A 13269-nucleotide genomic window follows, 5' to 3' on the forward strand; every position below is an offset into this window, starting at 1 on the left:
GGGAGGTAGGAATGAAGGCCGACTACTTGCATTTCTGTTATACAAGTGGGAAGCCTGAATGGAGTTCCTGGTTCCTGGCTTTGACTTGGCCCAACACTGTTGTGGATATCTGGGACATGAAGTAGCAGATGTAAGATATCTCTCTGTCTCTCTCTCTCTGTTGCTCTAACTTTCAATTAGATGAAAAGAAATAAATCTTTAAAAAATATATAACATAGTGACTATTGAATCCATATGCATATTGTATAAAGTTCTATCAAAAGCACAATTAATTAAAATATATTTAACTACAAAATAATTTTGATATCTGTACATATTTGTTTCATGATATACAAAGCCCATCAACATTTTAAAGACCACTTGTGGTTTGTGTGTGTAAACATCATCTGAAAGATAATAATTCCTGTCACTAATGTTGTACATGTTAGTCCTTACAGACATTAGCCTTATTGAAACTGATAATACATTCTCAGTTACTTCACTTATCCATCCATGTATTAATGTCTTCTATACTTTTATAGAAGCATATTTCAGTCCCACTGTAGGTGGAAATGCAAACTAATAAAGCCACTATGGAAGTCAGTTTGGAGATTCCTCAGAAACCTGAATATAGCCCTACCATATGACCCAGCCATCCCACTCCTTGGAATTTACCCAAAGGAGAAATTAAATTGGCAAAAAAAAAAAAAAAAGAGCTGTCTGCAACTCAATGTTTATTGCAGCTCAACTCACAAAACCTAAGACATGGAATCAACCTAAGTGCCCAACAACAGAAGACTGGATAAAGAAATTAGGGGATATGTACTCTATAGAATACTATACAGCCAGCGCCGCAGCTCAATAGGCTAATCCTCCACCTGCAGCGCCAGCACTCCAGGTTCCAGTCCCGGTCAGGGCGCCAGATTCTGTCCTGGTTGCCCCTCTTCCAGGCCAGCTCTCTGCTGTGGCCCGGGAGTGCAGTGGAGGATGGCCCAAGTCCTTGGGCCCTGCAGCTGCCTGGGAGACCAGGAGAAGCACCTGGCTCCTGGCTTCAGATCAGCATGGTGTGCCGGCCGCGGCAGCCATTGGAGGGTGAACCAACGGCAAAAGGAAGACCTTTCTCCTTTCTCTCCGTCTTTCTCTCTCACTGTCCACTCTGCCTGTCCAAAAAAAAAAAAAAAAAAAAAAAAAGAATACTATACAGCAGTAAAAAAAAAAAAAAGGAAATCCGGTCATTTGCAACAAAATGGAGGAATCTGGAAAACATCATGCTGAGTGAAAGTGAATTAAGCCAGTCCCAAAGGGACAAATATCATATGTTCTCCCTGATTGCTGACAACTAACTGAGCACCTAAAAGGAAACCTGTTGAAGTGAAATGGACACTATGAGAAACAATGACTTGATCAGCCCTTGTCCTGGCTGTCGAGGAACAACTTACTATTTTATTCCTTTTAGTATTTTTTTTTTCTACTTAATACCATTGGTTGAATTCTTTAATTAACACACAATTATTCTTAGATGTTTAAATTTAACTGAAAAGTGATCCCTGTTAAATATAAGAGTGGGAATAAGAGAGGGAGGAGATGTACCATTCAGCACATGATCAATCAGACTTACCCCCCCTAATGGTAGAGTTAGAAATGTGCCAGGGGATTCCAATTCAATCCCATCAAGGTGGCATGTACCAATGCCATCTCACTAGTCCAAGTGATCAATTTCTGTTCATAATTGACCATAATGATAGGATTAAGTGTCAAAGGGATCACATAAACAAGACTAGTTCTGCTAATACTAACTGATAGAATTAAAAAGGAGAGAATGATCCAACATGGAAGCAGGATACACAGCAGACTCATAGAATGGCAGATGTCCTAAACAGCACTCTGGCCTCAGAATCAGCCCTTTAGTCATTCAGATATGGCTAAAAAGCCCATGAAGAGTTTCTCAGGCATGGAAAGCCAAGACACTCTGGAAAAAAACAAAAAAGCCTAAATGAAAGATCTCTGTGAGTGAGATCCAAGAGGAAAGAATGGGCAATCAAAGAAGGAGGTACCTTTCTCTGAAGGGAGGAGAGAACTTCCACTTTGACTATGACCTTGTGTAAATAAGATGGGAGTTGGCAAACTCAAGAGGCTTCCATCGCCTTGGCAGCTCATGACAAGAGCCTTGGGTGATTACAGACGCCATAAATAAGAGTGTCAATTGTTAAGTCAACAACAGGAGTCATTGTGCACCTACTCCCCATGTATGATCTCTGCCTTAATGTGTTGTACTATGTGAACTAACGGTAAAACTACTACTCAAACAGTATTTTACACTTTGTGTGTTTGTGTGGGTGCAGTATGTTGAAATCTTTACTTAGTATATACTAAGTTGATCTTCTGTATATAAAGATAATTGAAAATGAATCTTGATATGAATGGGATGGGAAAAGTATTGGGAGATGGGATGGTTGCAGGTGGGAAGGAGGTTATGGGGGGAAAAGCTGTTATAATCCAAAAGTTGTACTTTGGAAATTTATATTTATTAAATAAAAGTTAAAAATAGAAAAAAATTCTTCCTTTTTAATGTTTGTTTCTATCTTTTTTTTTAAAAAAAGCAGACATTGCTTTAAAAATCAATTCTGATGATTAAAAGGAGTTTTTGAAAAAATTATTCAGAAAATAAGTAACTTTATATATTGTTTTCTTATGTTGGATTTTATTACTCCAGTGTTGTAAATTAAATGACAATATCTATTTTTAACATAATTGCTTTCAAAGATACCTTTCATCTTTTGAATTACTTAATAACATAAAACTTTTGGAGTATAAGAAATTTAAAAGATGTGCTAATTTGGGCACATGTATAGAATCGATATACACATAGTAACACTACACAGACTTATTTGGATTGGATTTAAAGTAAAATTTTGAACATGAGATTTTAAAAAGTCTTTAAAGACAGGCACTGGAAATTGTTTTCTCTAGTTATGATGTAAACAAGAATGCATCAATACAGGGGAGGGAAATAAATTACCTGAAGATTAGGAAATGGGTTGTTAAAAAGAAAGGTTTGATTCCCATATTATTAATATTTGCTAAAGAACTAGTGAGGGAAAATAATAAATCAATTTTTAAAAAAAGTAAATTATAACTCTTTTAGAGGACAGGAGTAAAAAGAAACATCTCAAAAAAATCACATTTGCTAGATACTATTGATTTTTCTGATGCCAATTTAAAAAAAAGAAATCTATACTATGTATCCATTTTAGCATGGTAATAACAGGAAAAAGCTTTACTTCTTTCTTTACTTTGTTGTGAGCTTTTGTAGTTGTTGCTGGGGCAGGAACAAAGCTATTTCTCTTTTATTTTCAAAGTCTATGACTTCAGAATTTACCTCAAAGATAATCTGGTTGTTCTTGTCTTTGGCCATTTCACTTCTGAAAGCTCCATGTTGATTATTTTCCTTTATACTATTGTTCATTTAACAATGATAAGATATAAGAATCTTCAAAAACTTTGTGGAAAATGGAATTAAGAGAAAAAATTACCTTGGTTTGGAAAATAAATGCTTGAAATCCATGCATATGAGGAGTCATCAAAAAGTTCGTGAAAGTGTGTGATTAGAAAGAATTATGCATGGGTTAAAGAACTTTTCGGAACCAAAATAATATCATTCTTTTTAAGCATTTTTTTATTTTATTTTATTTATTTGACAGGCAGAGTGGACAGTGAGAGAGACAGAGAGAAAGGTCTTCCTTTTGCCGTTGGTTCACCCTCCAATGGCTGCCGCGGCCTGCGCGCTGCGGTGGGCACACTGCATTGATCCGAAGGCAGGAGCCTCCTGGTCTTCCAGGCGGGTGCAGGGCCCAAGCACTTGGGCCATCCTCCACTGCACTCCCTGGCCACAGCAGAGAGCTGGCCTGGAAGAGGGGCAACCAGGACAGAATCCGGCGCCCCGACCGGGACTAGAACCCGGTGTGCTGGCACCGCAGGTGGAGGATTAGCCTAGTGAGCCGCGGCGCTGGCCTTAAGCATTTTTATGAGCTTGTAATACTTTTACAGCTTTACCAAGCACAGTACAGTATTTCAATAGATGCATACATTGTAAACTGACCAAATCAGGCAAGCTGTATCCCTTCCTTCATATTTGGAGCCTATCAACTCCTCTCTTTGCTTCTTTATATAGTATATGATTCATTAATATGAATTGTAGTTACCCTATTATGTTGTGGAATACTAGTGAACAGAAAGAACTATTCATATAGAAAGCAGATAAAAAGTATGATCACATGGGAGAAAAAAAAAAAAGATTCAGTCAAAGAGGTAGACTTGGGACCAAAGATCACAGAGAATTGACATCCTTGGTAGAAGTTAAGATTGGAGAATTTTGCAGGATTTAAGCAGAAGTACAATATGATATTAATAAATACATTGTAGAAAAATTGGACGATTGGAGCAATTATAGTGGGTTGGATTATTGCATGTTGGAAGCAGAAGCAGGGTGAAAATTTGGAAGACTCTCTAAAACTCAACAAATATTTATTGAATGTCTAGTAGTTGTTAAGTACTTTTCTATGAGTTAGCAATCAACAGTAAACCAGAGAAAATCTTTTTTGCTCATGGATCTTACATTCTAGAAGATGCATGAAGTGTCACATGAAGGAAATCAGACAAGATAAGAGATGACTTTTAACAGGGAATTAAGGTGAAGAGTACTTGACACATTCTGGATATGGTTTTGGAGATAGAAATGATAGGGCTCATAATGGGTTGATCACCGAAGAAGAGAAAACAGTAAAGGTTTATTTCAAGGATAGAGGTTTGAGCAGTTTTTCAATTTGCTGGGAAGGAAAAAGCTAGGAGAAGCCTGGATAGGAAGAATGCAAGGTTTTGTTTTAGAAGTATTGAAGTCAAAGATGTCTCATAGTTATTAAACTGTAACTGTCAAGAAGAGATTAAGATGTTGGTCTAGAACTGAAAACAGAGTCCAGATTTGGATGTTTGAAGCTACAAGTCATTGGTGCAGGATAATTTAAACAGCCACAGTCCCAATTTTTGCAAGCAACACTTGCACAAGAGATGGTAACATATGCAGATTAGCTACAATAAACCTTAAAATATGGATTTTAAAAATACAGTAACATGTGTAGTGTCCTTAAAAGAAAGAATAGGACAAGTTGAGTCTGTAATGTTATTCAAAGTCTAGAAATCGAAGCTAGTTTTCATGCATAAAAGGATGCAGCTTATATGATAGCTAGGTGCACAAATTAAAACAGGCAGTGTGATTGATAGAAACCAATGTGGCCTGAGAATCAAGAGAATCTGCTTTTCTCTTCCTCTACTCTGCTACTCTCCAGGATTTAGGCAAATCACTTAATTTTTCTTGGTCTCATTCATTATTAGTGAAATGAGGACTACTGCCATCAAATTCTAAAATTCTACTTGTGCTACCATGCCTGAAGAAACATTTCTCAATTATGTCATACTGCCACTGTCCTTTGTAAAGGAAGGTTTTTCTGTTTCTATTATTTTCACAATTTATTTCATTCTCCAAAGTGTTTCCAGGCGAATTTTCTTAGAATTCACATCTGATAGTGCATTTAATTGGCCCTGCTAATAACAAAATGGAGTATAAATTTTTCACAATGAGGTTAGAGGATTATCATAATATGTTCTCATTCTGTCTTTCTTGTTTAATTTACTTTATAGCTACTGTCAACTCTCCCAATCCATAAATGTAGCCCATGTTCTGTTTATACTTAGATCCCCAAAATGGGTTCTTGTTTCCACTTTACATTGGTTATATTTTCACATGTGTTACCTATAAAAAATTGTCCTTATCCTTTCAGGTTGAGATCACATAGGTTGTTGTCCCTGAAACATTTCCAATGCTGTCCATTCAGAACTGAAAACCCTGCGTCTCCTATTTCACACTTACTTTAAAGAAGGATCTCTGTCTGTCTTTGGTGGAAGTTTTCTTGGATAATACCAGCTGTGAAATCTTTGCAACTCACATAATGCTTTAAATGTTTTAAATGTCCAGTAAACGTTCTCTGAATTTAATTGAAAGAAATCTGCAAGCTACTAGTAAATGAACTAAGAACCTAGAAAATTTACATAGTATATCTTCAAAACTTAAGTGCCCAATATTGAGCTTAACTTAATAGGTTGTTACTCTCCATACTTACCTTGTAGTATCTATTTGTATCACCGCTTACAGATGAAAACATTTTGGTAATGATAGGTTACATAAATTGTGTAACAGTCACAAAACAGGTAAGTAGTAACAGCCAGATTCAGGAGCTGAAGTCCAGGAACCATGCTCTAAACTGCTTCACCCATGGGTCTCAACCTGATTTCTCCCTCTACACTGATAGCTACAGTGCAATGACTGCAATCCTAAGTGGGAACAGGGTGTTGAGGAGATAACCACAGTCTGAAGAAGGCCATCCTCATCAAAATTGGAAAACAGGAAGTCAAATTACTCATGTTTGCAGATGACATGATGCTCTGCATGGAAAAACCTAAAGACTCAACCAACAAGCTGTTAGAAGTGATAAACTGATTTTGTGAAGTTTCAGGTTACAAAATAAGCTTCTTTATACACTAATGATGAGCTCACTGAAAGAGAATTCTCATTCAAAATAGCCACAAAAATAAAATATTTAGGAATAAAGTTAACCAAGGAACTGCAAAATCTCTACATTGAAAATTATCAAACATTGATGAAATAAACCAACAAGGACACACAACAAAATGGAAAGATATTCCTTCCTCATAGATGGAAGAATCAATATCATTAAAATGTCTATACAACCTAAAGTGATCTATAGATTCAATGCAATCTCTATCAAAACATCAGTGGCATTCTTTACAGAACTAGAAAAAAAATCATAAAATACACAGGGAACCACAAAAGACCCAGACTAGCCACAGTAATCCCAAGCAAAAAATATCAAGCTGGAGGCATCACAATACCTGACTCCAAAACATAATACAAAGCTATAGTAAATAAAATAGCATTGTAGTGGCATAAAACCAACACATAGATCAATGGAATAGAATAGAAAACCCAGAAATTAATCCAAATGATTTTTGACATAAGTGCTCAGAGGATATATTGGAGATTATCAAATGTGCTGCTAAAACAGGATGCATATATGTAGAAGAATGAAATTAGATCCATACTTCTTACCATATATAAAAGTCAACCCAAGATGGATAAAAGGCTTAAATTTAAGACCTGAAGTTGTAGGAAGAAAATATGGGGCAAACAATCCAAGAAATTGGTTTAAGGGATTATTTCTTGGACAAGACAAATAGAGCACAGACACCTAATACCCAGAATACTTCAGAAACTCAAAAACTTGAACAAAAAACAACCAATCCAGTTTAAAAATGTGCAAAGGACATCAGTAAACAATTCCAAAAAGAAGAAATACTAAAGGTCAACTAATACATGAAAAAAAAATGTTCTACATGGCTAGCAATCAGGGAAGTGCTACTCAAAACCACAGTGAGATTTCAGCTCACCCCTGTCGGAAGAGCTAAAATCCAATCCAAAATATAGAGAGTAGCAAATGCTGGCAAGGATGTGGAGAAAAGGGAACACTTACACATAGTTGGTGGGAATGTCAATTAGTAAAGCCCCTGGGAAAACAGTTTGGAGATTTCCTAAAAATTACAAGTAGTCTTGCCATATAATCAGTAATCCAATTACCAGATATGTACCCCAAAGATGTTAACATACTGTAGCAAAGAAAAACCTGCAACACCATGTTTATCACACCATTGTTTACAATAGCCAAAATATGGAATTACCAAAGTGTCCATCATCAAGTGAATGGATAAAGAAAATGTGGTATATATACACAATTGAATATTATTCAGCTATAAAAAATGAAATTCTACTATTTGCATCAAAATGGACACAATTGGAGGATATCTTGTGAAGTGCAATAAATTAGATATAGCTAAATACTGCATTTTACCCTTACATATGGGAGCCAAAATTTAAAAAAAAGAAAAGAAAAAGAAATCAAAACCATAAAAAGGAAACAAATGCCTGTGTGTATCAGCATTTCTGCAAATATGGTTTCATAAAACTTCATATTATACCTTTATCAAATCAATGGTTAAGAATGATATTCTATCATAGTTTATGCATGATTAAAGTTACTGTATGTGGGAGAAATGGTCAGTTTCCTGTTTAATAATTGCTTATATTCCTTGCCTACAGTCACACTAAACTAGGGTCTTTTTGCTTTTTACTTGTTAAACCTCTTATTTGATAATGCATTGTCATTTTTCTGTAATGTAAATTTAAAATATGTTATCTCAAAAACTTAATAAAGTAAACACAGACAGGGGGAGAAAGGAAGGTTGGGAGAGACAGAGAGCAGGAGCAGGGGAGGGAATATAATTATCTTAAAATTGTATCTACAAATTATTTTGAATCTGTTAAAAACTGGTTAAAAAAAATTTTTTTTGACAGGCAGAGTGGACAGTGAGAGAGAGAGAGAGACAGAGAGAAAGGTCTTCCTTTGCCGTTGGTTCACCCTCCAATGGCCGCCGCGGCCGGCGCGCTGTGGCCGGCGCACCGCGCTGATCCAATGGCAGGAGCCAGGAGCCAAGTGCTTTTCCTGGTCTCCCATGGGGTGCAGGGCCCAAGCACCTGGGCCATCCTCCACTGCACTCCGGGGCCACAGCAGAGAGCTGGCCTGGAAGAGGGGCAACCGGGACAGAATCCAGCACCCCGACCGGGACTAGAACCCGGTGTGCCGGCGCCGCTAGGCGGAGGATTAGCCTATTGAGCCGCGGCGCCGGCCAAAACTGGTTAAAATTTTAAAAATAAAAAATAAAAGTTCAGGACATGGAAACAAAACTAAACTAAAATAACAAATGCCTTAAATTGTATTGTGCAAGCAGGACTTTGTAAAGTATATGAAAAACAGAAGGAGAGAGAGAGAGAGAGAGAGAGAGAGAGAGAGAGAGAGAAAGCAATAGGCCATGCTGGTGCTCTTAACTTTTACACACTTCATCTACTGACTTCTTCATCATCACCTTATTACCTGTTAAAAGAAAGACTGAGACTAATTAAATTTTACAATATACTTCATGAAAAGACATTCTAGAACCAATCAGCATTCAAGAAGAAGCATGATTCAGAATATCCTATCCCAGCAAATGTACAGGTTAAATTTATAGCCAGAGAAAAGGAAGTGATACACTGAAACTATGATTGGCTACAACCAGCATTTGACTTGCATGGTCGTGTTTTGGTAACTTTCAGTATACAACTGGCTGAAGCTCATCTGTTGTGACTGACAGAGACTATTGCTTGATTGTGGAGGATATATTCTTAGGTTACAAGTTGTATACACATCAGGCTAAGGTACAGTCCACCATATTCAGAGGCCACTTTTGGTCAAGTTTATTATTCAAGAAAGATGGTTGGTTTATGTCAATTTTATTTGGTTCAACATACACAAACATGAAAACTAGTTCCTTAGTTCAAATCTAAGATCTCTCTTTTCTAGAATTTATTCAGATTTCAGTTACTGAAAGTAGTATTTATTGACCAACAATTTATACCTGAAAAGAAGAGAACATTTATTGGGTTTGTATTTAGACATTTCCGAGTGTCTATTACAAATCTCACAACCTTCTGTGGAGTTTAAGATAAAACTGCTGCCTTGGAGAAGTTGAGTAGCACGAGGGACTTCTAAGTGACAAGGCCAGTAATTGAAACCTGGTCCATTAAATCCCTAGAAGCACACACCCTGCTGCTTCTCTGCCACATGTCGCCATCTGGCACTGGTCTATTACTTTTCAGGAAAGAATAGCCCCAAGCTTTGCTGAAAATGCCAGCCTACAGGATGGAAAAATAGAGATGCTTGTGTGTGCAAGGGGTGTAAGTGACACTAAGAGGCATGGGACATCAAGAACTTTTAAATCATTCTGTTATTGATCCGGTATTCCAAAGTTGTAAATGTTCTTTCCTGTGCAGTTTCTCCAAATTCAACTTCTATTTTTATTTGAGAGAGGAAGAGGGAGGGGGAGTGAGAGGGTTCCTACCCACCGGTTCACTCATCAAATGCTTCACAGGTAGCATCCATCACTACTGTCTCTCAGTGTCCCCATTACTGGGAAGCTGGAGTAATTTGAAGCCTTATCTTATTTTTACTAATATCTTAAGAACATTTAATTCTATTGTGGACATGGTCTCCCTTCCCTTCATTTTTATCTTCCCTAGTGGATGATTTCTAATGTAAAATAGCATAAATTGGGCACATTTAAGGCTCCAATGTTTCCCTGCCTTTAGTGCTTCCTCGGGTCTTTCTCTGACTGCACAGTGATATCCAGATGAATGTCTTGATCACAGTAATTGTCATAACAGGTGGCAGTTGTTCCTTTACTATTCTCCCCTGTTCAACAATAAGATCTCTAAGAGTAGAGAGAAACTGTCTTATTCTCTTTATTCCTGATGTACTGGATGTCCTCTAAGTACTAAAAATGAACACATATATTGATGAGTTGAATAGAGATGTCAAATTTTTAGAGAGTTCTTGTAGTTTAAAGAAAAATTACCCAGTTAAAAGCATAGTAAATTATGTTTTTGCAAAAGTGAAAGAAAAAAAGAAGGAAGAAAGAAGGGAAGGAAGGAAGGAGGATTGAGGGAGGGAAGCATGGTTATCTTCTTGGAATTGTTCCTATAAAATACATGAAATCTGTTCCTTTTATATTAATACAAATTTTTGAGAAGTAAAAAGAAAGCAAAAAAGTATAGTCATTATGTATAGTTTTAAAAATCTGCAGTTAAAAGATACTCATTTGTTTCTATCACAAGAAAATATTTCTTGTTTTGAATTTCTAGAATTCTATTGAACATAAAAACATAAAAAAACGCTGGCGCCACGGCTCACTAGGCTAATCCTCCGCCTTACAGCGCTGGCACACCGGGTTCTAGTCCCGGTCGGGGTGCTAGATTCTGTCCCGGTTGCCCCTCTTCCAGGCCAACTCTCTGCTGTGGCCAGGGAGTGCAGTGGAGGGTGGCCCAAGTGCTTGGGCCCTGCACCCCATGGGAGACCAGGATAAGTACCTGGCTCCTGCCATCAGATCAGTGTGGTGCGCCTGCTGCAGTGCGCCGGCCGCAGCGGCCATTGGAGGGTGAACCAACGGCAAAGGAAGACCTTTCTCTCTGTCTCTCTCTCTCTCTCTCACTGTCCACTCTGCCTGTCAAAAAAATAAAAATAAATAAAAAAAATTAAAAAAAACAACATAAAAAAACTTAAATAGGATCCTCTAAATGGCAATGGTAATCAATAGAGAAAAGCTTCTAGATCAAAATATATGATACATCTAACAGGAAAACCCTATTCTTCTATGTCTACACAACTGTAAAATGACCAATTAAATCATTCAATGATCTGATAGTAAAGTCTAAGGTAATGATAGGTAGCTGTTTTTTTTTTTTTTAACCTGAATATTGATCTGGCATTAGGCTTAGGGTGGTAGGCTTTGCAGTCATCAGCCTTAACCTCAAGTACTGAAAATGTGTTCCTCTTACATAATTAGGCAGTGAATTGTATGCATTGCTGTGGAGAGTATTTTGTTTTTTAAACCAAATTGGAGACTAAAACCTGAGGCTGGGGACCTGTATTTCAATGACTGAATAAATTACTTTCAAACCCTGTCTTCCAAGTGTACTTTCTGTTGCTTTACAACATAAAATTGACTTTTACAAATATGGGTTCTAATAGTAATTTAATGTTACTAATGTTTGCAGGGTACTGTGTAAAGGAATTTACACATTTGAACTCATTTTCACATTACTCTTTCTTTGAAGAAGGCACCATTACTATCAGTGTCTTTCAGGTGACAGAACAGAGGTGCAGAGAAATTTCCTGATTCATATAGAATGTCAGCTGACTCCTGAGTTCATATTTGTAATCTTTTTATATACTGGATTTTCCTAGAAATCTCTACCACTGATCTATGCCTTCCCAAAGCCATTGAAAAACTGCAAAAATAAATAAATAAGGAGACTAACTTGCTTTATGCAAGAGTACTTCAAAACCTCATGGAAAAATGCTTAAAGTAAGTTTATTCCAGCACAAAAAAATTTTCAAATCTGTGCACAATTTTATTAAAGTATGGAATTGTTCATGAAATGTTTTCAAGACTCCTTGTGAATGACATTCTACCCTTTATACTTAATGACATTTTGCGTGTATTTTTTCCATGACTTCATATACTCTAGATAACATTTTGAGAAGTTGAAATTTTAACATAGAGAAGGCAAGTAGATATTCACCAGAATAAGTCTAAAAAGGAAATACCCAGTACTCTTCAATGCAATATATTTACTATTAAATAATAGGAATAAAGGAAAAGTATCATTAAAATAATATGAAGTGAATGAGAATTAAAATTTCTGTATTTTTGATATTATGGCATAAAGGAAGCAAAGCCCTGTCTTTGATATATAAAAGTGATATATAATCTTAAATTTTTATACATTGGAACAGCTGAATTATTGACCTTTAGTGCTTTGAAATTAATTACCTATATATCATTTACTAAAATGGAGTATCAGTTAATCACTGTCATTTTACTTTAGCAGTAGGAAAATCCTATTATGCAGTTATTAGTCTATTTATTTAACAAACCCCTATTGAATGTCTGCTATGTACTTGATAAATTTTACTTGACCTATTAATTATCCAGAGAAGGGATTTCTCTTGGATGCACACTATTAGTGTTCTTTCAAAATTAAGATTTTCCTGTGTCACCAAAGGTCTTACTAAAGGTGTTTATCCTTAAAAGGGATTGTTGCACAAGAAAGAGAAATTGAAATTCAATTATGGGGCACTGATAATGCATCTTTTATTTTCCAATGCCCTAAAGCTATACTGAATATGATTAGGCAGGGTGATATTGTGTGTTTCACTGTGAGTTACATCAAAAAATCAGATGAACAATCTATACAAACAAAATGAATGTAGCATGGGATATAAACACATCTGTTGAAAAATTCTGAAAATTGTTACTAAAGACAGAAGAAAAAATCTAAAGACTGATGAATTGCTTGAACAACACAGACAACCTGGGAAGCAGATAGGTTGGACCAAAAGTAAATGTCATTTCGATGCCCTTAAAGTAACTTGGACTTTAACCTGGTATCATGTAAAAGTCTGTAGCAGGTGGCTCCATATAATAGAGGAGTAGGCAATGCTATCACTGATGGATTGTTTCAACCAAACTCCCTGCCCATTTCAAGGAATCACCAACATTAGAGCTTCA

At 36.5% G+C, this 13269-nt stretch overlaps 1 protein-coding gene across 4 annotated transcripts in view; it reads right to left on the minus strand.

Moving 5' to 3' along the window:
• PLPPR4 (phospholipid phosphatase related 4) overlaps window positions 1-13269 on the minus strand; it is a 52807-nt gene that overhangs the window by 28360 nt on the left and 11178 nt on the right. The gene's annotated exons all lie outside the window — the stretch shown is intronic.

This window comes from Oryctolagus cuniculus, chromosome 7, assembly GCF_051225735.1.
Source record: "Oryctolagus cuniculus isolate XC-2025 breed Fujian yellow rabbit chromosome 7, ASM5122573v1, whole genome shotgun sequence".
NCBI classification, from domain to species: domain Eukaryota; kingdom Metazoa; phylum Chordata; class Mammalia; order Lagomorpha; family Leporidae; genus Oryctolagus; species Oryctolagus cuniculus.